The sequence below is a fragment of the Gigantopelta aegis genome, chromosome 3 (genome assembly GCF_016097555.1).
Source record: "Gigantopelta aegis isolate Gae_Host chromosome 3, Gae_host_genome, whole genome shotgun sequence".
In the NCBI taxonomy this organism is placed as follows: domain Eukaryota; kingdom Metazoa; phylum Mollusca; class Gastropoda; order Neomphalida; family Peltospiridae; genus Gigantopelta; species Gigantopelta aegis.
Genome location: NC_054701.1, coordinates 86,975,930 through 86,988,455, shown reverse-complemented (window position 1 = coordinate 86,988,455; position 12,526 = coordinate 86,975,930).

Sequence of the window (12,526 nt, the reverse complement as noted above, 5' to 3'; positions counted from 1 at the left end):
CTTCTACAAATATGTGTCCCTTCATCCCAAATGAATTCCCATTGCTATCGATGCTAACATTTGATAATAGAACCAATACAAGCGACGTTCCAACCCACCCTGGCATTACACATAAACAAAGACATTTAACGTTTTAAATACTTTAAAGAAAATGAGAGGATCGTTTACATGTATTTTCAAACAGCTAGAACACACACCATGGCAGCTGATGTCCCAGTCGTGGGGAACTGGTTGGGATGAAATACCGCATCCCAGTTGATTGATCCTATGAATCTGAAGAGTGCACTCTCACCAACAGCCAGGTTATATCCCAGGAGCGGATACTAAGTTATTCTCGTGAGGACATGCACCGTTTAAAAAGGACACCTACAATATTCAGAGAGGAAATGCGACATTTACAAATGGCACCTACAATATTTAAAATTACATCAACATGCATGATGCATCACCAACTAAAATGATGTTTGATGCAATACTCTACCTGTACTTCCTTTGTAATCTTTTTGGTGAAAGTCATGTACATCTCAATGAAAAGCAATGGGACTTGACTATAAATTATGTCCATGACGACTACCACCAGTGGAGCAGGATATGCTTACCCTTTGTGAACACCTGATATAATCAGTTGTAATACCGATTTGTGCACCATATAACTCTATTCTGATCCAGTTTTGGTTTATTAAGCCAGTCATCCTACATGCAACTCAACAATGTAACAACCTGTAAAGCATCCGAGTGGCAGTCATCCTACATGCAACTCAACGATGTAACAGCCTGTAAAGCATCCGAGTGGCAGTCATCCTACATGCAACTCAACGATGTAACAGCCTGTAAAGCATCCGAGTGGCAGTCATCCTACATGCAACTCAACGATGTAACAGCCTGTAAAGCATCCGAGTGGCAGTCATCCTACATGCAACTCAACGATGTAACAGCCTGTAAAGCATCCGAGTGGCAGTCATCCTACATGCAACTCAACGATGTAACAGCCTGTAAAGCATCCGAGTGGCAGTCATCCTACATGCAACTCAACGATGTAACAGCCTGTAAAGCATCCGAGTGGCAGTCATCCTACATGCAACTCAACGATGTAACAGCCTGTAAAGCATCCGAGTGGCAGTCATCCTACATGCAACTCAACGATGTAACAGCCTGTAAAGCATCCGAGTGGCAGTTAGCATCCGAGTGGCAGTCCTCCTACATTGCAACTCAACAATGTAACAGCCTGTAAAGCATCCGAGTGGCAGTCCTACATTGCAACTCAACAATGTAACAGCCTGTAAAGCATCCGAGTGGCAGTCATCCTACATGCAACTCAACAATGTAACAGCCTGTAAAGCATCCGAGTGGCAGTCCTCCTACATTGCAACTTTACGATGTAACAGCCTGTAAAGCATCCGAGTGGCAGTCCTCCTACATGCAACTCAACAATGTAACAGCCTGTAAAGCACAGTGCAACTGCAACACGATGTAACAGCCTGTAAAGCATCCGAGTGGCAGTCCTCCTACATTGCAACTTTACGATGTAACAGCCTGTAAAGCATCCGAGTGGCAGTCCTCCTACATGCAACTCAACAATGTAACAGCCTGTAAAGCATCCGAGTGGCAGTCCTCCTACATTGCAACTTTACGATGTAACAGCCTGTAAAGCATCCGAGTGGCAGTCCTCCTACATTGCAAACTAACAACTGTAAAGCATGTGGCAACATTGCCTGTAAAGCATCAGGAGTGGTAGTCCTCCTACATTGCAACTTTACGATGTAACAGCCTGTAAAGCATCCGAGTGGCAGTCCTCCTACATGCAACTCAACGATGTAACAGCCTGTAAAGCATCCGAGTGGCAGTCCTCCTACATGCAACTCAACAATGTAACAGCCTGTAAAGCATCCGAGTGGCAGTCCTCCTACATTGCAACTTTACGATGTAACAGCCTGTAAAGCATCCGAGTGGCAGTCCTCCTACTTTGCAACTTTACGATGTAACAGTCCTCCTACTGTACAGCATCCGAGTGGCAGTCCTCCTACATGCAACTTTACGATGTAACAGCCTGTAAAGCATCCGAGTGGCAGTCCTCCTACATTGCAACTTTACGATGTAACAGCGTGTAAAGCATCCGAGTGGTAGTCCTCCTACATTGCAACTTTACGATGTAACAGCCTGTAAAGCATCAAGTGGCAGTCCTCCTACATTGTTTACGATGTAACAGCCTGTAAAGCATCCGAGTGGCAGTCCTCCTACATTGCAACTTACGATGTAACAGCCTGTATCCGAAGTCCTCCTACATTGATCGATGTAACAGGTAAAGCATGAGTGGCAGTCCTCCTACATTGCAACTTTACGATGTAACAGCCTGTAAAGCATCCGAGTGGCAGTCCTCCTACATTGCAACTCAACGATGTAACAGCCTGTAAAGCATCCGAGTGGCAGTCCTCCTACATTGCAACTCAACGATGTAACAGCCTGTAAAGCATCCGAGTGGCAGTCCTCCTACATTGCAACTTTACGATGTAACAGCCTGTAAAGGATCTCAGGAGTGGTAGTCCTCCTACATTGCAACTTTACGATGTAACAGCCTGTAAAGCATCCGAGTGGCAGTCCTCCTACATTGCAACTGTAAAGCATACGATGTAACAGCCTGTAAAGCATCCGAGTGGCAGTCCTCCTACATGCAACTCAACAATGTAACAGCCTGTAAAGCATCCGAGTGGCAGTCCTCCTACATTGCAACTTTACGATGTAACAGCCTGTAAAGCATCCGAGTGGCAGTCCTCCTACATTGCAACTACGATGTAACAGCCTGTAAAGCATCCGAGTGGCAGTCCTCCTACATTGCAACTTTACGATGTAACAGCCTGTAAAGCATCCGAGTGGCAGTCCTACATTGCCACTCAACGATGTAACAGCCTGTAAAGCATCTGAGTGGCAGTCCTCCTACATTGCAACTCAACAATGTAACAGCCTGTAAAGCATCTGAGTGGCAGTCCTCCTACATGCAACTCAACAATGTAACAGCCTGTAAAGCATCCGAGTGGCAGTCATCCTACATGCAACTCAACGATGTAACATCCTGTAAAGCATCTGAGTGGCAGTCCTCCTACATTGCAACTTTACGATGTAACAGCCATGTAAAGCATCCGAGTGGCAGTCCTCCTACATTGCAACTTTACGATGTAACAGCCTGTAAAGCATCCGAGTGGTAGTCCTCCTACATTGCAACTTTACGATGTAACAGCCTGTAAAGCATCCGAGTGGCAGTCCTCCTACATTGCAACTTTACGATGTAACAGCCTGTAAAGGATCTCAGGAGTGGTAGTCCTCCTACATTGCAACTTTACGATGTAACAGCCTGTAAAGCATCCGAGTGGCAGTCCTCCTACATTGCAACTTTACGATGTAACAGCCTGTAAAGGATCTCAGGAGTGGTACTCCTGCATGACACTCCATGATACAGTGACCTTTAAAGGATCTGAAGAGTGGCAGTCCTATAGGCAACTTGACCAGGTATCAGCCTGAAAAGGATCTGGGGAGTGGCAGTCCTATAGATAAGGCACCTGACAGCGGAAGGAAATGTTTTATTTAATGATGCACTCAACACATTTTATTTATGGTTATATGGCGTCCGACATATGGTTAAGGACCACACAGATATTGAGAGAGGAAACCCGCTGTCACCACTTCATGGGCTACTCTTACCGATTAGCAGCAAAGGATCTTTTATATGCACCATCCCACAGACAGGATAGTACATACCACGGCCTTTGTTACACCAGTTGTGGAGCACTGGCTGGAACGAGAAATAGCCCAATGGGTCCACCGACGGGGATCGATCCTAAACCGACCGCGCATCAAGCAAACACTTTACCACTGGCCTACACCCAGCCCACGCACCTGACAGCGATACATGAAAACAATCTCGGCTGCTGAATTACCTTTTGACTCTGCCTTGTGCAGAGATATGGTTTTGTTATTACCAAATGTTTGATATCCAACAGCCAATGATTAATTAATCAATGTGCTCCAGTGGTGTCATTAAACAAAACAAACTATTTTACAGAAATACACACACCCCCCCCAAAAAAAAGAAGAAAAAAAAAAGAAAGAAAACAAATAGGAAAATACCATCCCCCAACAACATCAACAACAACTAAATGTTTGGAGGAACCAAGTTTAATGAGAAAAACAAGATTCGCTCCATCCTCATCACACACTTCTGGTTACAGATATTCTCAATATGGTCGTTATGTACAGTATTCTCTGATTACAGTCATACAGCAAGCAGTCAATACAAACACTTGTTATACCACACTGCCATCCACCCACGGGTATTGTGTAATACAAACACTTGTTATACCACCCTGCCACCCACAGGTATTGTGTAATACAAACACTTGTTATACCACACTGCCATCCAACCACGGGTATTGTGTAATACAAACACTTGTATAACCACACTGCCACCCACCCACGGGTATTGTGTAATACAAACACTTGTTATACCACACTGCCACCCACCCACGGGTATTGTGTAATACAAACACTTGTTATACCACACTGCCACCCACCCACGGGTATTGTGTAATACAAACACTTGTTATACCACCCTGCCACCCACGGGTATTGTGTAATACAAACACTTGTTATACCACACTGCCAGCCACCCACGGGTATTGTGTAATACAAACACTTGTATAACCACACTGCCACCCACCCACGGGTATTGTGTAATACAAACACTTGTTATACCACACTGCCATCCACCCACGGGTATTGTGTAATACAAACACTTGTATAACCACACTGCCACCCACCCACGGGTATTGTGTAATACAAACACTTGTTATACCACACTGCCACCCACCCACGGGTATTGTGTAATGCAAACACTTGTTATACCACACTGCCACCCACCCACAGGTATTGTGTAATACAAACACTTGTTATACCACACTGCCACCCATGGGTGTTGTGTAAAAAATCCCGCCAAAACCGACAAAGGAAACTATTTAAATAGAACATTAAACTATATAGGTATACTTTCCTGTCATGGACGGAGGAGCCGACCAATGCCGGCTCTTGTGCCCACGACAGGTGTGCGCTACAACAGCTTGTTCTGAATGTGCACGTAAAACCCTATGACATGACATGACATATATAGGTATGGTTGGAAAACATTTTACTTTATCAATTCAGAGTAATTATAATTCATCAATACAATGATGGTTGTTCCAGAATTAAAAACATGGGGAGGTGGGAGGTAACATCATTTCTTTTATTATACTACGCCTTGTGGGTATGCTTCAGTTTGTTCTCTAGGCATACTTTATTGAAATATTTTTTTTATTTTGTGGGTGGTGGGTACACAAAAGTTACATTCTGCTCCATGTGATCAATTTTGGACCATCCTCAATTGATTGCTACCATTTTGTGTTGAACAAAAGTTTGACAGTGATGGCAATGTGGTAACAGTACACATTTAATCAGTACAGATCTATATGTGAATTAACTATAGCACTCATTCTCAATATATGATCTGCAATAAATATGTTAAATATATATATATATATATTATTATGTCATCATATTAACAAATATGTACACAAGATAAAACTATAAAAAAGATTTGGAAGCATTAACAAACAATTTCTTCCAGATGGAATATTGGTACATGTACAAGCATATTTTGAGAAGTTGAACATCTTTTGCATTGGATATGTTTGCCAAAGAAAGATCATGTGACACTGTCTTACATCACATGATAACTACAAATGTTTTTATGATAAACAATACCTGTGGTATGAGTTCTAAAATGTTACAAGATATCAACAAGGACACCATGCTGAACCAATATTAAAGTGAGCACAACACTGAGGGTGGACCACAGAGTTATTGTACACATAAAGTTTGGTATAATAATTATGTAACATTTCAAGCCAAAGTTATACTTTTACCATCTTCATTTTTAGTTGTAAAAAATATATATTCTTTTGTGCATGGCTTTAGGTTGGGACAGTAATAACAAAAACAAAACAAATAGTTCAGACACTAATAAAAATCACAAAAATACCCTAAAATATTTTTTCAACACTGTCAGACTTTAATAATTAGTATTTTATCCAAGTTGTTAGAAAAAGAAGAAAACACCCAGACATATACTAAACAATGTCTAAGAATGCCGTATAATTCACAGGTGTCAACAAAGAACAAGGCATACTTTGTAACAGTCAACCATCAGAGAACACTATATATCACTTCACAACAGTCAACCGTTAAACAGCATATATATTCTATAATCATAGCAACCATATATTCTTCAGATACATTTCATTTATGCTTCATCTGTACTTTGATAACACTGTGCAAACTGCACATACATACATACATGTTAAATAAAACAGCACTCCTCCTCTTAGTACTGTAGTTAAAATGTGAAGAGCAAAAGAAAAAAACACACCTAAATATATGTATATATATATATAATAAAAAATGTTATTACATATACCCCGGTACATGTAATAGTTTAAAGTAATATAGTAAAGACTACAAAATGACATTTGCTAACAACAATGTACACTGTTTAAACTGGAACCTGTCTAAACCAAACATCACATATGACTGTTATTAGGTATTTTGAAATCGACCATGTTACTTGCATTTGTACATTTGAACATTTATAGCACATATTATCATGGGAAACATTTTGTTCAATACTGTGCCATGATTTGCCTGAGATATTATTCTAAAACATTAAGTACTAGTTGCTAATCAATTTTCAAAGTGATTAGGGATGGTTGCATTGTAAAAACAAAATATTTCCTGTATCATTTATTCTATTAGAAACCTGAACAACACTTTAAATATAGCATTGTGTGAATTGTACACGAATCCAGTCTAGACAGAATCCACTGCATTACCAATAAAAGGAGACAAAACAAGACATATGGGACAAATTAACAAAGCCTATTTTCCTTAAGCACAGGTGTTTAAGCATTGTAAATCTATGTAGTTACACACAGACCTGTCAACCCTGCTGGATTCGGCAGGAGTCTCCTGGTATTTGATCAAATCTCCTGACAACCTGTGCAGGAGACAATTTCTCCTGTTAAATGACATTTTTGTAGGCATAAAAAAAAAAATTGATCCCCTTTTGCCAAAATAACATAAGGGAGTACCAGAGTTGACAGCAATACACACAATGTTAAAATCACATGTCACAGCAAGACAAAGAAAATACCAGTTAGCTATATAAACATACTTGTGTCAGTTAATTTTGTATGTTTGTGCAGTAAAATGTTGGTAACAAATGTACACTTCAATAGATTTTTTTTTTACAATTAATAAATGTTGTGTTTGATATAAAGTTATCCACGGAAATGGGTATAATTCCCGTATATTTCACACAATGTCCGTAATGAGGTTTTGCTTATGATTAATGGAAATACAATGTTTATTGCATCATTATAATGATTTTAAATAAGTACCACGCCACTGTTCCTCATTATAGTAAAAACTGAATATTAATTTATAAGATTTATATAAATTTGTCTTGGGTTCTTGAATTTGGGTACACTAACCACAAATGATGATGTAACGTAACCTGTAAGTGTAATGCCGTAAATGTACTAATTAAATTTTTTTATTTCTTGTTAATGTTCTTAACATTTTTGGATAAAAGAGATTTAAAACATTTTTTTTTATTAAATCACAATAATATTTAAACTTTAAAAAGAAATATATATACACACATATATTTTTTTTTAAATTAATTAATTAACAATTTTTTTTTTGAAGCCAAGATCTATGGTTAACAAGTATATATGACATTATGTAGTGTTCATATAACTTATTGTAATAATGTTTACAACAACCTTGCGAATTTGGGTTAAATTGTGTGAAGTTAAAAAATCTCCTGTTTTTTGACAAAATCTCCTGCTTTTTCAACACACACCTCCTGCTTTCTCTTGACTAAGGGTTGACAGGTCTGGTTACACATGCGTATAAGACATAAACAGAGTTTGTAAATTCAGTTCCACATATATAATTATGTGTATATACATGATAAATGAAAAGCACTTTCTTAATATGAAGTATATGACAGAGACAAACTCAGAATATATGTTTTTGAATTACCATCCTCCAGTCAGTTCCACACCAAAGCTATAGAATTGTGATCAGTGATGAGAACTGTCTCAGCAATTATCACATGTGGCTGTGACAAGATGAGAGGCACCACAATATTCACAGTTCTCAGTACATTCTACAAGTTTTCATTGACAATTTATTTATTTATTATCATGGGTTTTTTTTCCCAAAATGATCCATTTTAAAATACTACAAAATCCCTCAAAACAAGACCCTTGGTAAATCAGAATTTCCTCTAAACCGGACGTGTTTTTTTTTATAAATATCAGTACAGAAGAGAACCTCTCTAAACCAGATACCCCTTAAAACTGGACATTTTACTTGGTGCTATGGGTGCCCAGTTTGGAGAGGTCTCACTGGACACTAATAATCACAAATACTTAATAAAAGCCCACTTGGACTAAATACATTCGGAATTGTAACTCTAATTGAAACTAAACAGTTTAAACCAAATTACCTTTCAAGTTGGATTACTGATCTCACTAAACAATTTTAAATCAATCACCAAGTCCTCATTCTATACTGAAAATTAAATTTAACTCCACATCAAAATTGTTACTGTTAAAAAAAAACAATAATGAAAACAAAAGCTCAGCTGAGTTTGTATATTTAAATTGTATCGATTTTTCAATGGAATAATGAACTGAACTAAATGGTCCAATGGGTATAAGGATATAACTGAAAGGTCCACATCAACTTGTAGATCAAAATGAATAACTAACAAAAATTAAAGCATATCTGAGTTTGTAGATCCAAACTGTAGCTTTCTAAAAGGTAATCATTAAATGAAATTAAAAAATTTCTATCCCTGTAGGTTCAAAGAGTATTAAAGAACAGAAAAAGTCATAATAATGTTTGTGCTTACATGACCTTCGTAAGTCAACAAATCCTTTTCCAGGATGATCATCATAAACAAAGCATACAAAGACCAGATGAACTCAGAACATCCCTCTACAGATGTTCGTATATATAAAATACTGTTCAACTCTCAACACAATGAGAATGACTTGCAATGGCCAATTTTGGACAAAATTATTTTGGCAAGTGTGGCAAAGCTGTTGTGTGAAAACTACAAAGTAATAATAACAAAACAAAAAAAAACCCCCAAAACCCCTAACATAGACAAATGAAAGTGAACTGAAGTTTAAACCACAATGATAAGTCATCTTTCCACTGGAGACTTTACTGAGACATAAAGGAGACTTTATTGAGACAAAGGAGGACATTTTGAGACTTAATAAGAAACCATGACAGACCATCCTAATGAGAATTGCCTAGAAAATTAATACTCAGTCATTATGTATGCAAAAGTGTATCAGTCCAATGGAAAGCTTATCCTTGTGGATATGTTTACTGAGCATACAACTAGACTGCACACGCACAAGAAACGTTCCATGACAGAACCTATATCCCCTTCCATTCTTCATTATTTGTATATCTGACATCTTTCCACTGACCAGAAGCTATATCAAGTGAAAACTTAGAACACACTTCTTCCCAAAGCACCTTTCTGTCAGTACCCACATCCAAGCAAGGAACACGAAGACAAAGCATATTATACTATCCTATTGTTGTTATTAGACTACAGGGGAAAAAGAATCAACATAAAAGGAAATCTTGTTATGAACGAAATCTTGTTATGTATGAAGTCATGCACAATACGATAAACATATACAACAAGGGAAGACAAGCCAGCCAGTTTGGCACTTGTATCACACAAACTGCAGTATAATGGGTTTATAAATGATATGTAGTTGTGTGTATAATAGTACATTTACTGCACTTGTTAAAAAATCAGATGAGAGTGATCTTCCCTGATCATTCTGGATCAGAAATGTTAAACTAGTGTTGTAGGCTTTTGCCTTTTGGCCATTCCCAAATGTATTTGTATGTTGGTAATAAACACTGTTCAAACCAAATTACCTTTCAGGCTGTTGGATTTTGGTTTCACTAAACATATTTTGGTCTCACTAAACACTTTTTAAAAATAAATCAAATTTATTTACTACAAACATCATACCAGTTTCAGATTTTTCGAACATTTTAATTTTCCCATTACTGACTTTCATATCTATGACACATTTCCAATACAAAAACCAGTTTATGTAATCCAGTCTAGGTAATCCGGTCTATGTAATCCAGTCTATGTAAGCCAGTCTATTGTAGTCATGGTGAAGATTCCTGTGTAATGATCTACAGTTCAGCAGCAGATCCGGGAGGGGGTGGGTGAGGACCTGTCCCCCCTAAATATATTCAAGTGCCCTTTTCCCTTTAGTCCCCCTAATATTTAGGATATGCAACTCATGGTAGTGATTGACTATAGGTTGAGAGCATCTAGTTGACACACACACATTTTGAATGGCGACAAACCATATGATACATCTGATATAAAAATATATAATTTTCACCACACCATGTAACATAATTTAATATAGACACGATGACGCATCCAGTATCATATGACATACAGAACATATTTAAATAATGACACATATGCACTTTCACAAAGCCATATAATATTACAACATATATACATAGATAATTCTGTAGTCAGAATTCACCGACACATCATTGTTACAGATGAAGTTTGTGTTTTAAATACACGTGTATATGTCATTAACCTTTTTTTAAAATACATTGATATACACCAGGTGAACCTTTGGGTTTTCGAAAATCTGCATTGTTTGTTACACAAGTTGACACAAATAGTGAACTTACTTTAAAACCATCGTGACATATAAAAGTCAAGGTTTATTTAAAACACTCTAAAGCACATGTCATCAACAACATTGACATAAAAATAGTCAACCTTTGAAACAATTTGATCTAGCTATCACATGTGTTTGGTCTTTGCATTAATACACAGTCAATTTCTTATTTGTTATATTGATTTGCTTATTTCACAAGGGACTATGCATTTTGATTTTTTGTAGTACAGTCTATTTTTTATTGCATTTTTGTTTGTTTGAAGTTTTAAACAACTGTTGTTGCCTACAAATATAAAAAACGACAATTACTATATCTTTCACCAGGAAACAGGTAAATGTTAATTAGCCTGAACAGCTAAACATATTAATTATTCCACTGTATACCATGATTTTCTCAACAAATAAATATATGCTAATTAGTACCCCACTAAAATACAGGCGCAGGTACACTTTTGACAAGTAATAACATTCATTAGCACCTTACTAAATGGCCTGCACTAGAACTCGTTACTATATCATTAAGGAGAATGTTGTAAGTTTGCTGCCATTGTAAAATGTTTCAAACAAACTGCAAAAAAATACCTCAGCACATTTTAAAACTAAATGGCCTGCACTAGAACTGTATCATTAAAAACAATGTCCTAAGTTTGCTACCATTGTAAAATGTTTCAAACAAACAGGGAATATTTTGGGGTTGTTTCACACCTCAACACATTATTAAACCATGGTTATTTGGTGGTTGACACAATTATTTTCGATACTTGATCAAGAGATCCTACTGCTGTCACTTACATGTAGGCCACTCTTACTGATAAGGAAACAAAGGATCTTTTATATACAATTTCCTATACACAGGACAGTACATACCACAGCCTTTAGGGTCCAAGGAGGATGACTGATCCTGAAACCCCTAAGGTAAGTGCTGTACCAATGGCTCCTCCCCTCACCTCCAATGAACAGAGTTGCTAAAAAGGCTTGATTATTTGGACACATCTTACAACAGCAAGCCAATTGTCTTTAATATTCTGAACAGGTAAATTAACTGTAAATCTGCCAACACAGACCTGTTATATATGACACAATTGCTAAGAAAACCTTTTCATAGATATTAAGATGTTTATGAGTCTGTTCATCTCCTCTCCCTTCAAACATTACATGTCAGAATACAAACCGAAGCCTCTATATTATTATCTGCTTTAGTGTACAGTTTAAAATATCTATGAGAAACACTTGTCAATTCAGTATTGCCTCAATTTTTTTTTCATGACTTTCAAGTATAGTTAAGCCAAGGATGAATGAAAAGAAATAACACAAGTTTCTGCTTACAAACACAAACATTCTCCCCATTTCAAAACGTATACACATATGACTAATATTATTATGAATAATAGCACTTATCAGAAAACAAAACAATATTTAAAACAAGCTATATGACAACCCCACCCGAAATCCCATGCAAACAAAATACATAACATAAATGTTTAAAACAGCTATTATGTATTCTTAAAGGTTAACTTGTTAACTACGAGCTTTGTGGTTTAAATCTATTTTACCATATATTCCCAATAATAATTAGCAAAAGGTGTTACTGCTACTTTTGCTTTCACGTAAGCACTGCAAATCATCTTACAAAAAACCTATGCTAAATGTTTTAAATTTCATTAGAAAACAAGGATGAC